We start from the raw sequence: 12,493 nt of genomic DNA, 5'->3' as shown, positions 1-12,493 counted from the left end.
AGGGGGTTCTGGGTCACACCCAGAGGCTGCTTCCAGTTTAGTTCTAAATTCAAGGGTCACTCCTGGTGTGTTTCTCAGAAGATCATATGGGGCTGGGGAAGAGACTCAGGCCTCCTGAATGCAAAATAAGTGCTTGGGCCTTTTGAGCTAGCTCTCTGACTTTTATTTATTTATTTATTTTTTGCTTTTTGGGTCACACCCGGCTCAGGGGTTACTCCTGGCTCATGCACTCAGGAATTGCTCCTGGCGGTGCTCGGGGGACCATATGGGACGCTGGGAATCGAACCTGTGTCGGCCATGTTGGCTGCATGCAAGGCAAACGCCCTACCCGCTGTGCTATCGCTCCAGCCCCTGACTTTTAAATTTAAAAAAAAAATTTTTAAATTAAAAAATTTTAATTAAGGTACAATAACTTACAAAGTTATTCATAGTTAAGTTTCAGGCAGACAGTGTTCCAGCACAGTCCCACTACCACTGTCAACTTTCCTCCACCAATGTCCCCAGGTTCCCTCCCACCCCTCCACCCACCCCCAGCCTGCCTTCTTGACAGGCACATTTTAAGTTAGGTTGTTGTAGTTCAGTTCTCATACATTCAGTGTTGTTGACTCTGTAGTTTAGATATGTAGCTATACCACTAAATATTTTTTTTTTTTGCGTGTAACTCCCAGCAATGTTTGGGGCTACTCCTGGCTATATGCTCAGGGTACCGTGCAGTTCCGGGGACTGAACCAGGGGCTCTAGCTTGCAGAGCACTTAACTCTTTGATCTCTTTCTTTGGTCCTTGTGCCATCCAGTAGTGCTCTGTAGGCCACTCCTGGCACTGTACTCAGGGGTGGATTGATACTGGGGATCGAACATGTAAAGCATGTGATCAGCCTATTGGGAATTCTTTCTAGTCTTTGTGTCATGTTTCAAGATAACCTTCTGGGTCTGGGGAGTTGGGTCAAAGGGCTAGAGTCCATGAATCGCATGTAGGAGCCCCAGATTGGAGCTGTGGTACTGTTTTGTTGCTTGAACACAGCTGAGAATAACCCCAAAACCAAACCAAAAAAAGACTTTTACTTACTAAATTTTTCTTAGCATAGCCTTTCAGGTTAATTGTGAATTATATTTCATCTGTAATGAATATAAAATTTCATATGAATAAATATATTGAGAATTGAGAACTGTTGCATTTAATTACTTAAAATCTAATTATTGCGTCTGATAATTTTTTTCTTTTGGTGGGGGCCATACCCGGTGATGCTCAGGAGTAATCCTGGTTCTTTTATTTTTTAATTTTTTGCTTTTTGGGTCATACCCAGTGATACTTAGGGATTACTCCTGACTCTGCACTCAGGAATAATCCTGGCGGTGCTTGAGGGACCATGTGGGATGTCAGGAATCAAACCTGGGTCAGCTGCGTGCCAGGAAAATGCCTGACCCACTGTACTGTTGCTCTAGCCCCTACTCCTGGTTCTGTACTCTGGAATTACACCTGGCAGTGCTCAGAGGACAATATGGAATACCAGAGATTGAACCAGTGTTGGCCAGGTGCAAGGCAAGCCCCCTACCCACTGTACTATCTCTCAAGTCCCTATTTCTTTTTTTTCCATTTTTTAAAATTTTAGTGAAACACCATGAGGTAGAGTTTCAAGCCCCTATTTCTTTTTTTCTTTCTCTTTTTTTTTTCTTTTTGGGTCACATCCGGCAAGGCACAGGAGTTACTCCTGGCTCTGCACTCAGAAATTACTCCTAGCGGTGCTCAGGGGACCATATGGGATGCTGGGAATCGAACCTGGGTCGGCCGCGTGCAAGGCAAACACCCTACCCGCTGTGCTATCACTCCAGCCCCAGGCCCCTATTTCTGGTAACTTACTGATAGCCGTTGGTAGATTTCTAGGAGAAATTATGATTTTGTCAAAATGCTTGTGTATCTATAAAAATATAGTTGGCTTGAACATGAACATGAGAAGTATAAGCAATTAGAGTAAGAGTAGATTTTATTTATTTATTTTTTTTGATACTTGGTAGCAATCTTTGAAAGGGCTTATTTCTCAAACTGCAGCACAAGTTCATGTGAAACACCAATCTGGCATTTGACAAACTCTGCCTTGTTAACATTTTCTCTTAGAATGTAAGGGGGGAAATTAACATATTTATATGAGAAAAGATCTTTAAGGTTATGCAGCAAGGTAATAGTAATGATTTTCTTTGAATGGTAAGATTTGAAATATATTTAAACTCTTTTTTTCTGTTCATGGTGTTTAACATTTTGATTTTTTAAATTAGTTTTGCTTTTGAAGAGCCATACCTGACTTGTTCAGGGCTTACCCAGACAGTGCTCAGGGGACGATATGGGGTTGCTAAAGATTGAACCTGGGTGGGCACTGTGCCTTGTTCAAGGTAAGCACCTTATTCTCTGTACTCTCTCCAGTACCTGTTTTCAATTTTTATTAAAAAAGAAGTATAATTTGGGGGCTGGAGATGCATTTCAAGTGGTAGAGCAGCCAATGCCTTGCACATGTGAGGGCCTGGGTTCATCCTGGGATTGTCTGGCTCTGGAGTGTCCCCCTGGAACTGTAGAATATGGCCCCACACCAGCAATAGCAACAACAAAATTGTTTCTTGTTTAGTAAAAATAGTAAGGGAGTGGGGGAAAGGACACAATAAAGGATACTGCGGCTCTGGCTCTATTAATAGCCTAGGAGGAAGAATTGCTTGGTGGGGAGGAATGAAAGAAACCTTTGGAGACAAATTATAGAGTTTGTTATAGCTGGAGTGGAGAATTACAGAAGTAGACACAAACACACAGTGTAGATTGTAGGAGAAAAACTTCTAAAAAGATAAATGTGACCTAGTAGAGCTGGGAAACACTAAAAGATAATTATGAATGTGTTACGTATTATAGAAATGAGAGGGGGTTTTTGGGGGGTGGGGTGGGGAGATAGTCTGGGAGGCTAGGGGCCATTCCCAGTGATGCACCCAGCTCTGTGGCCTCCGTGGTTTTGGACAGCCACCACTAGCTAACTTAAAATGTGCCTGTCAAGAAGGCAGACATGTGGGTGGGCGGAGGGGTGGGAGGGAACCTGGTGGAAGGAAGTCCAAATCCAAATACAGCAAGCATTAAACTTGCTTGGGCCCATGGTACATGTGTGGAATGTTTGAGAGTAGAGTAACTACTGTAGGATGTTACAGAGGTAGTACAGTTGTTCAGTATATTAATTTTGCTTCGGTTTCAAATGTTTATAAACAACTTAGTTATCTTCCTTAGAGAAATATCTGTTTAGATCCTTTGTCATTTTAAAAATTGATAACCTTTTGGGCTGGAGCAATAGTACAGCAGGTAGGGCATTTGCCTTACATGCAGCCGGCCTGGGTTCGATTTCTAGCATCCCATATGGTCCCTTGAGCACCACCAGGAGTAATTCCTGAGTGAAAAGTCAGGAGTAACCACTGTGTATCGCCAGGTATGACCCAAAAGGCAAAAAAAAAAAAAGTGTTCTTTCTACCATTGGATTATCTTCACATAAAATTTTTATTTTTGTTTTTGTGCCACATTCAGCAATGCTTAGGGGTTACTCTTGACTCTGCACTTAGTTACTACTCCTGGCAGTGCTTGGAGACCATGTAAGGTGCTGAGGATTGAACCTGGGTTGGTCACGTGCAAGGCAAGAACCCTGCCTGCTTTTAGCCTCCCTCTTTTGCCCCCCTCTTGAAAATCGTTTTGGGGGAAACCTTAATTATGAGAACAAAATGAAGTTTGATCTCTGGTACCACACACACATCACATGAATAAAATGTTTAAAAATCAATTTTGAAATGCTAATTATCTGAAAAAAAACTGGCTTCTGCCACTTTCAGAGATTTTTTTTTTTTAACGTATGAGACTGATCTTTTTCCAAGTATCTTCTTTTGCATTTTCTTAGCACATCAGATTTCAGTCTTTCCCTCTTGGTTTTCCTTTCTTTTCTTTTCTTTTTTAATTGAATCACTGTGAGATACTCCCCCTTGGTTTTCATTTGGAGAGATTATTTCTTCAAGATTGACACAGTGACTAGAGTTATTTGTATGCTTAGAAAAATGAGCCTCCTCTGACTGGGATAGTAGTACTCTTACCAGAGTATCGCTTCAAGAGAGATTCATGGGGCTGAAGACATAGTACAGCAGGTAAGGTGATTGCTTTGCATATGGCCTCTCTGGGCTTGACCCTCATGGTCACTTGAACGTCGCTGGGCTTAACCTCCAACCCCCTTAATTCTCCCTCCCCAAAAAAGAGATTCATATTATTGTGAGGGAAGATGGGCATATTTACAAAGCAATAGCAATCCATATTGTCATCAAATGACAATTCCATGAACTTGCCTGTTTTTAACGAGTTTTAATCTGTTTTATTTAGTTAGCAACATTTGAAGATTCTTCAATTTGTTTCTGCCCCAAGTCCTTGCTGCAAGTGAAGAGGTAGTCAGAGAAGAACATTTTTTTCCCCTTTTTTCCAGTCACACTCAGTGATGCTTAGGGGTTACTTCTATCTCTGCACTCAGAAATTACTCTTGGGATGCCAAGGATCAAATCTGGATCTCTGGCCACGTGCAAGGCAAACACCCTACCCACTGTACTATCACTCTGGACCCCAGTCAGAGAAGAACTTAATATGTTCTTTGAAATTCTAAATATGTTCTCAGAAATTCTTAGGGGCTATTCTTTCTCGGGGGACCATGTGATACTTTTGATATTGAACCATGCCTTCTGCAGGCAAAGTATACACTTTATCCCTTTTAACCATTTCCCTGACCTCAAGAAGAACTTTTAATATTAAAAAATATAATTACAGTTCATATAATGACGACTTTCAGCCAGTTCTTTTCCTTTCTTTGTGTCTATATCTCTGAGGATTTCAGAGAGTTAAGGCAAACAAATTGAACATTTCTTTCAGTACTACTATAAAGACAAATTCTTACCAACTTTAGCTCATAAGAGTTAAAGAATGAATTGGCCTTTAGATAAAATGATCTTTTTTTTTGGGTAAATTTACTTTTGGCCAGTGACCCAGAGCTCATTTAATCAGCCAGATCTGCAGAATTAATTCTAATAATGAGGTGACAGATGCTTCAGCTATGCTGCCTGCATGTTCTCAGAATTCAAAATTTTCATAATGACAGACCACAAAATGGAATATCACACCTAATAAGTGAAATTTACATCTGTTTCAGACTGGAAGAAAAAGCAGTTAACTGGTCTTTTCTCTCTCTTCTGATAAACTGATAAACCCCTCTATGCAGTTGAGCTCTTGCCTATATATTAAAAAGACTGTAGGAAAGATGATCACTTATGTCATCTCATCTTTTCTTTCCATAAGAAAATTCTTTACTTATCTACAAGCTTATGGTTATCTCATTTTTTTTCTGTTTCCACGTCATTCATTTTCCTTGCTTTCATTTTGTCTCTTTTTGAAATGTATTTTATTTTTTTCCCATTTTAATTTGTTTTGAATCTCCAAGGATTGACTTCAGGGCCTCACAAAGGCAAAGCAAATGCTCTGTCCCTGGGCTTCACTCCCCAGTTCCTCTCTGTTTGTGTTGTAACCCTCCCTCCCTCCTCTATTTCCTTCCTCTTCAGGACTTGCCCCAGCCCTGTACTTAGTTTGTTCTTGTGCTCTTGGGACCATGTAGTACTTATGATATTGAATCTCGGGTTTTCTGCATGCAAACATGTATTCAGCCTGTTGAGTTCTCTCTCCAACCCTCTTGATATTTCTATAAAGGTGTTTTGGATGTCAGGGGAGAGAGCTGCAAGAACTAGTAGTGCTCATGCTTTGCAAGTAGGAAACTTAGATTTGATTCCTGGCACCACATGGTTAACACCTCAGCAGTGTATAGGGAGTTGCTACTGAGCACTTCTGGGTGTGATCTAAAAACAAACTCCAAAACAGCAACAACAAAACCCCCAAAAGAAAACAGTTTTGAAGGGAGAGATAGCTCGAATGGTAGAATACATTTCAAGAATATGTGAGGCCTTGAGTTTGATCTGCCGGTTGTGGACCTAGGGCCCTACAATCACCCATTGGCTGAATAGCAACAGCTCCCATCCCACTCTGCTGTGTGTAGGTACTATTAAAAATGTATCTTTTAGGGATCCAGAAAGGGGTAGCACTTGGGTAGAGGCACTTGCCTTGGATGCAGCTCCCTGCAGTTCACCCCCAGCACCCCAGAGCACCACTGGGTGTGACCTAACTAGCGCCCCACCCCCTGCCAAATATTTCCTTTTAAGAGTATGTCTTAGTGGGGCTGGAGCAATAGCACAGCGTTTTCCCTTGCACACGGCCGACCCAGGTTCGATTCCCAGCATCCCATATGGTCCCCTGAGCACCGCCAGGGGTAATTCCTGAGTGCAGAGCCAGGAGTAACCCCTGTGCATCAGCAGGTATGACCCAAAAAGCAAAAGCAAAAAAAAAAAAAAGTATGTCTTAGGGAATATGCTTAACTGTTAGGCTCTCCCTCTAATTCTGGAATGTCAACTATATTTTTAATCTATTATCGGTTTATATTTCAGAGTGATACATACATAGGACCCCTTAATATGTAAATATATGAGTTCAGCTGAACATAATATTTAGTTGCCCAATTTTAAGTATAATATTTTAGCAGGGGTTATTATAAAAAGTGAAAATATGCTTTTTGGTCAATTCTGTCAAACTGAGAAAGTGCTCTGAAATTAGTGGTGCTGATAATAGAACTGTAAATATACTAAAAATCATTGAATTTTTTTCATTTTTTATTGAAAAACTGATTTACAAAGTTATTGTTGTGTTTTAGGCAAAAATCATTGAATTATACACTTGAAATGAGTTTTTATTATGGAAATTATATCCAAATTAAAAATGTAAAATAAATAAATTACTGTAAACCATGGGCAGGAGTGATAGCACAGTGGGTAGGGCATTTGCCTTGCATGTGGCCAACCCGGGTTCAATTCCTCCATCCCTCTCGTAGAGTCCAGCAAGTTACTGAAAGTATCCTGCCTGCACGGCAGAGCGTCACAAGCTCCCCATGGTGTATTTGATATGCCAAAAACAGTAACAAGTCTTACAGTGAGACATTACTGGTGCCCGCTCGAGCAAATCGATGAACAGCAGAAGGACAGTGCTACAGTGCTACTGTAAACCATAATAGGAACAGGTATTTTATAAAGAAGAAAATTAAAATAGTCAAGAAACAATAAAAAGATGCTCAATTATAACTTCAGTGAAACAAACTCCTGGCAGGATTCAAGGGAGCATTTGGGTGCTAGGAATTGAACCTGGGTTGAAAGAAAGCCTGGTGATTTCAATCACAAAGATCCATGTACCTGAATTTTTGCAGGTTACTTTCTTGATGAGGGTCAGTTCTGAGATTATGGAGTCTGGCCAGAGGCATGGTAGCTATACATTGGAGTATGGGAGTGAGTGAGTGACTGCTGGGGCTCTGTTTTTGGAGGTGGGAGACACTGGGCTGACCCATCCTGTGCCAGGATGCCCCAGGTGGTGAGAGATCACTTTGTATCCATTCTTTTCCTTCTAACTGAACTCACTCAGCATGATATCCTTCAGTTTTCTCCATGTCATGATTTTGTCCTTTCTCAGAGCTGCATAGTATTCCATTGTGTATATATAGTGCAGCTTCTTTTTTTTTTATAATGTAGGAGTACTGCTATTTATTCAGCCATTGATTAAGCTGATTGAATTGGGCATGAAATGCACATTACTTTTTTATTCTATTATGAATGTTTTATTTTATTATTTTATTATTATTGCCCCCCCCTTTTTATTTGTTGATCTTTTATTTGTTGGTAATTCTTTTTTTTTTAAATTTATTTATTGAATCACCATGAGAGCAGTTACAAAGCTTTCAGGTTTAAGTCTCGGTCATACAATGATCAAACACCCATCCCTCACCAGTGCATATTTTCCACCACCATGAACCCCAATATACCCCCCATCCCACCTCCCCATGCCTGTGAGGCAGATGATTTCCACTTAACTCTCTCTCTACTTTGATTACATTCATTATTTCAACAAAAGATGCACCATTATTATTTGGAATTTTCCCCCAACAATTTGTTTTCTATTGCTGGTTATGAAGACTATATGATGTTGCACAGCTGCTATCTTGGCTGCACAATTTTGGATTTCTGTTATTTTACAAATTAAGTCTGGAGGTATTTCTGCCCAAAACCGCATAGTTCCGAGATTGGTTTGTGTGCCTCTGGGTACATGGCTGTGCCGGAGAGCTGCTCATGGGGGCCAACTTGTGGTCTTGTCAGGGCAGGAAGGACGTGCCGGTTCCTCCCCCCCACCCCCCAATCCCATGAGGTCACAGTTGCCCTGTCACCGCAGGCTCATACCTGGCTGTCCAATAACCTCTGAGGCGGCAGCGACAGTGTAGCTGGGGTGGAGGGGGAGGCAGAAGAGACAGACACCCTTTCCTTCCGGGGGGGGGGGGGCATGGTGCCGTAGCTTAATGCATAGTCCATTCACATTTCTGCCAAATTTCCCCCATTTTTTGATTCACCGTGAGATACAGTTACAAAGCTTTTATGTTTCAGCTTCAGTCAGACAATCATCAAACACCCATTCCTTCACCAGTGCACATTTTCTACCACCAAAATCCCCAGTATTCCTCCCCTCTCCCCCGCCCCCCCCTGCCCCCTCTCTTCCAACCCTTCCTCTGCCTGTGTGGCAGACAATTTCCCCCATACTTTCTCTTTACTTTGGTTGCATTTGATACTTTGACACCAGTCTCACCACCACTCAAACCTGCAGAAAAGGCAATGCTAGAGGATTTGTTTTGTATTGCTTGTTATGGATAGAATATAATGTCCAGGAAATTCTGTGACCTTTTCTTCCAGGAACTTTAGTTTATAGTCTCTGGGTCTTGGCTGTTGATGAGATTACATGGTGCCGGGGACAGTTTGTGGGTTGACTGCCAAGCTACTGGAAAACTGGGGAGCTGCAGGGAGGAGGCCCAGTCCTGATCCAAGTGGGCTTGGAGATCTCAGTCCCATATTCCCATATATCTGGGTTTTCCTGCTGGTCCACTCTCTGGTGAGGTTCATCCTGTCTTGGCTTATCCCTTCTTGTGTGAGGCTCATCATGGGTGAGCGTATACCACAACTTCTTGATCTAGTCATGTGTAATTGGGCACTTTGAATTTTTTTTATATATATTTGCTATTGTAATAAGTGTTACTTTTTTTCTGGCTTAGCTACTATAGTTTTATTTTATTTTTTAAAAATTTTATTTATTTTTTTGCTTTTTGGGTCACACCTGGCGATGCTCAGGGGTTACTCTTGCCTCTGCACTCAGGAATTACTCCTGGTGTTGCTCAGGGGACCTGTAGCACTGTAGCACTGTCCTCCTGTTGTTCATCGATTTGCTCAAGCAAATCGCCAAGACCATCAGTAATGTCTCCATTGTGAGACTTCTTGTTACTGTGTTTGGCATATTGAATACGTCACGGGGAGCTTGCCAGGTAGCAATATAAAATAAGACTATCTTTCAAAATAGAAATTTTTATTTACACTTCAGAAGTGAATCATCGCATCATATAAAAAACCTTCTTGGGACTTGGAGAGGTAGTAGAGCAGTTAAGGCTCTTGCTTTGCTTGTGGCTGACCCTGGTTTGGTCCCCAGCATCACAAATGATCATATGATCCTATAAGTACTGCCAGCAGTGATTTTTTTTTTGGTTCAAGTATAATTTGTTCATCTCAACTGTCTCACTTTTTAAAACATTGTTTGAACTATAAATAGTTTAACTGTAAATTGATTAATTCTGTTTTAACCATAAGTAGGTTGTTATATTCTGCAAATTCAGAAGGAAGTGGCATAGTCTTGATGGAAAGTGAAAAATAATCTCCTTTTTTGCCTTCAATTTTGTGGCTATTTCATGTATTTATAATATATTATGTTGTGTTAGGGATATAACTTAACAATAAAGTACTTTTTGTGCATGTATGAGGCCCTGGATTTTTACCAGGTAATGTTGAGTACTTCTTAGAGCAGCAGTCATATAATTTGTAATGCAGTCGTGGAATGAGGAATACTTTGAGTCACTGCTTTAAAATATGATGTTCATTAATATTTGCATATTATTCCACATTTTTTCTCCCCTAAATAAAATTAAAAAGGGTCAGAGTGATAGTATTGTGGGTAGGCTGCTTGCCTTGCATGAGGCCAACCCAAGTTCAATCCCTGACACTCCATGTTTTCCCACGAGCCCTGCCAAGAGTTATACCTAATCACAGAGACAGGAAACTTTTTGGTTTCCTTCTAAAAAGTTTTGTGAGTTTGGTTTTCCTGCCTCTATCACTCCTGGTGGGGTGCTGTGGATTGAACCTATCATCAGTTGCATGCAAGTCAAGCTCCATACCTTTTGTACTATCTGGCCCTAAAAATGTAAAAGTCTTTAGAGACTATCTTCTATTTCATCTGTTTTCTTTGAGTCAATCTTCAGATACTTATAAATTTCCATCTTATTCTAAGTACTTGTCTAGTGGGATCTTTTTAGCCTATAATGAAAATTTCACATACCTTGAAATTTCTCTTGCTATCATAAAAATTGTGTATAAAGTAGAGAAAAGAGAAGATCCATTAAAGTATTTTTTAGTAGTAGGCACTATAATTTACAAAGTTATTATAGTTGTGTTTCAGACATTTGATTTTCCAACACCAATCCCATCACCAGTGTCAACAACTTCTTCCACCAATGTCACCAGGGTCCCTTTCACCTCCCCCTCCCCTGTCTGCCCTCTTAATAGACACACTTTCCAGTTTGGTTGTTGCAGTTTTAATTTCATGCTTATAATGTTGTTGACTCTGAGCTAGATATATACATACACCACACCCCTATACCACTGGTGTACACACAAGGCCTCTGCCCCCTGCCCCTGGTGGCTCGCATTTGCCTCCTCTGACCTCCCTGTGGATTTCTTTCCTTTCCTGCCCTTTTGAGTTATATAACCCGAGGTCAAGGATATTTAGGTATCCCCTCTTTGATGCCTTTCATTCCCTTCTCTTGAGAAGATCCATTTGAATGGAGTTAATGGGACTTCATATTTGTGGGAAAATCCTGCTTTTTGTAGCAGCTTAGCTTTCTTATTGTTACCAAAGTGACCTGCTTTAGAGTAGTGTTAATATAAGCACATCAGGTGTACAGTGTTCCTACATGACACCCACCCTCAAAGAGCCAATAGCTGAGATGCCTTTCTGGACCCTTTAAAACGCATATTATCCAGACTGATCCTCAGCCCAAGGAAAACAGATATACAAGAATGTATTGTTTTTGGCTAGTCTTCTAATTCTTGCCAGGCTAGTAGGGGTTGTTCACTGTGAACACATTCTGCCACCAACAGCTGAGTTGGAACATTGTGTTTATTTGTGAGAGAATCTGAGTATGAGCAATTTAGAGATTAAGTGGGGGATTAAATTCTGTTGATAAACCCAATGAAATAATCTGCTAAAGGAAAATTACTATTATAGAGAGGTATTCATATATAAATGACCTACTATCACTAAACATTGTAGAGTGATAAGTTCTGTGTACGCTTCCTTTGGAAGAGTTACTAGTTTTCATCTTTTCTTTTTATTTGAACCGTGGACAGATGAGCTGGAGGCAACCTAGCTTGTGCAGTGTGACAGATCAGAACATAGAGCAGAACTAAGTGTACAGAGTTAGGGATTCCACTACTCTGTCTGTTTATTGTGTTGGAGGAACTCTGAAGGACACTGTGAATGGTTAGTGAGGTTGAGATATGAATATAAATACGAACAAAAAATAGTCTCTGGAAGAATGTTCAATTCAGGTACAGGGATAATGGTTTCACAGAAGAGAACATGCCAAGTGTGTGTGAGACACTGGGACTCGATACTGGCACCATAAAAAAAAGAAAAAAGTAGTAACCACTGGAAGAAATAGATTAGTAAACAATAGAGATAAAGGTAAAGGTAAAGACCCTCCCGTTGATCGTTGATTTGCTCGAGCGGGCCCAGTAACGTCTCCATTGGAGACTTTGTTGTTACTGTGCCTGGCATATCGAATACTCTCGGTAGCTTGCCGGGCTCTCCGAGAGGGGCGGAGGAATCGAACTCGGGTCGGCCATGTTGGCCGCTTGTAAGGCGAACGCCCTACCGCTGTGCTATCGCTCCAGATAGAGAATAGAGAATAGAATGAAATACAATTTGCAATCACATGTTGTAAGGAAAACATAGGAAAGAATAAAAATTAATAATGGAGTAAGCAAATGGGGCATTTATCTAGAAAAGTCATATTTGGAATGATAGAGGGTGTTGGAAATAGGAGTGTGAGGATCCATCTCATTTTGAGGCATTGGCAAATACAGAGACATGAATGGTGTTATGGAAGTGCCAATATTATGGAAGGATAAAATAAGACTAAACTTATGAGAGTTACAAAGTTTTACTTTGTAATAATATTAATAACAACTATCATTTCCTCTAATATTTTCTTATTCTTTT

At 40.7% G+C, this 12,493-nt stretch overlaps 1 protein-coding gene across 1 annotated transcript in view; it reads left to right on the top strand.

Annotated features, from left to right (window-relative positions):
* The window catches only part of PPM1E (protein phosphatase, Mg2+/Mn2+ dependent 1E), a 165,525-nt gene that overhangs the window by 42,378 nt on the left and 110,654 nt on the right, over positions 1-12,493 (top strand). The gene's annotated exons all lie outside the window — the stretch shown is intronic.

The sequence above is a fragment of the Sorex fumeus genome, unplaced genomic scaffold (assembly GCF_029834395.1).
Source record: "Sorex fumeus unplaced genomic scaffold, SorFum_2.1 ptg000063l, whole genome shotgun sequence".
NCBI classification, from domain to species: Eukaryota; Metazoa; Chordata; class Mammalia; order Eulipotyphla; family Soricidae; genus Sorex; species Sorex fumeus.
The sequence above is the reverse complement of the archived record's forward strand: the minus strand, read 5'-3'. Positions and strand labels throughout refer to the sequence as shown.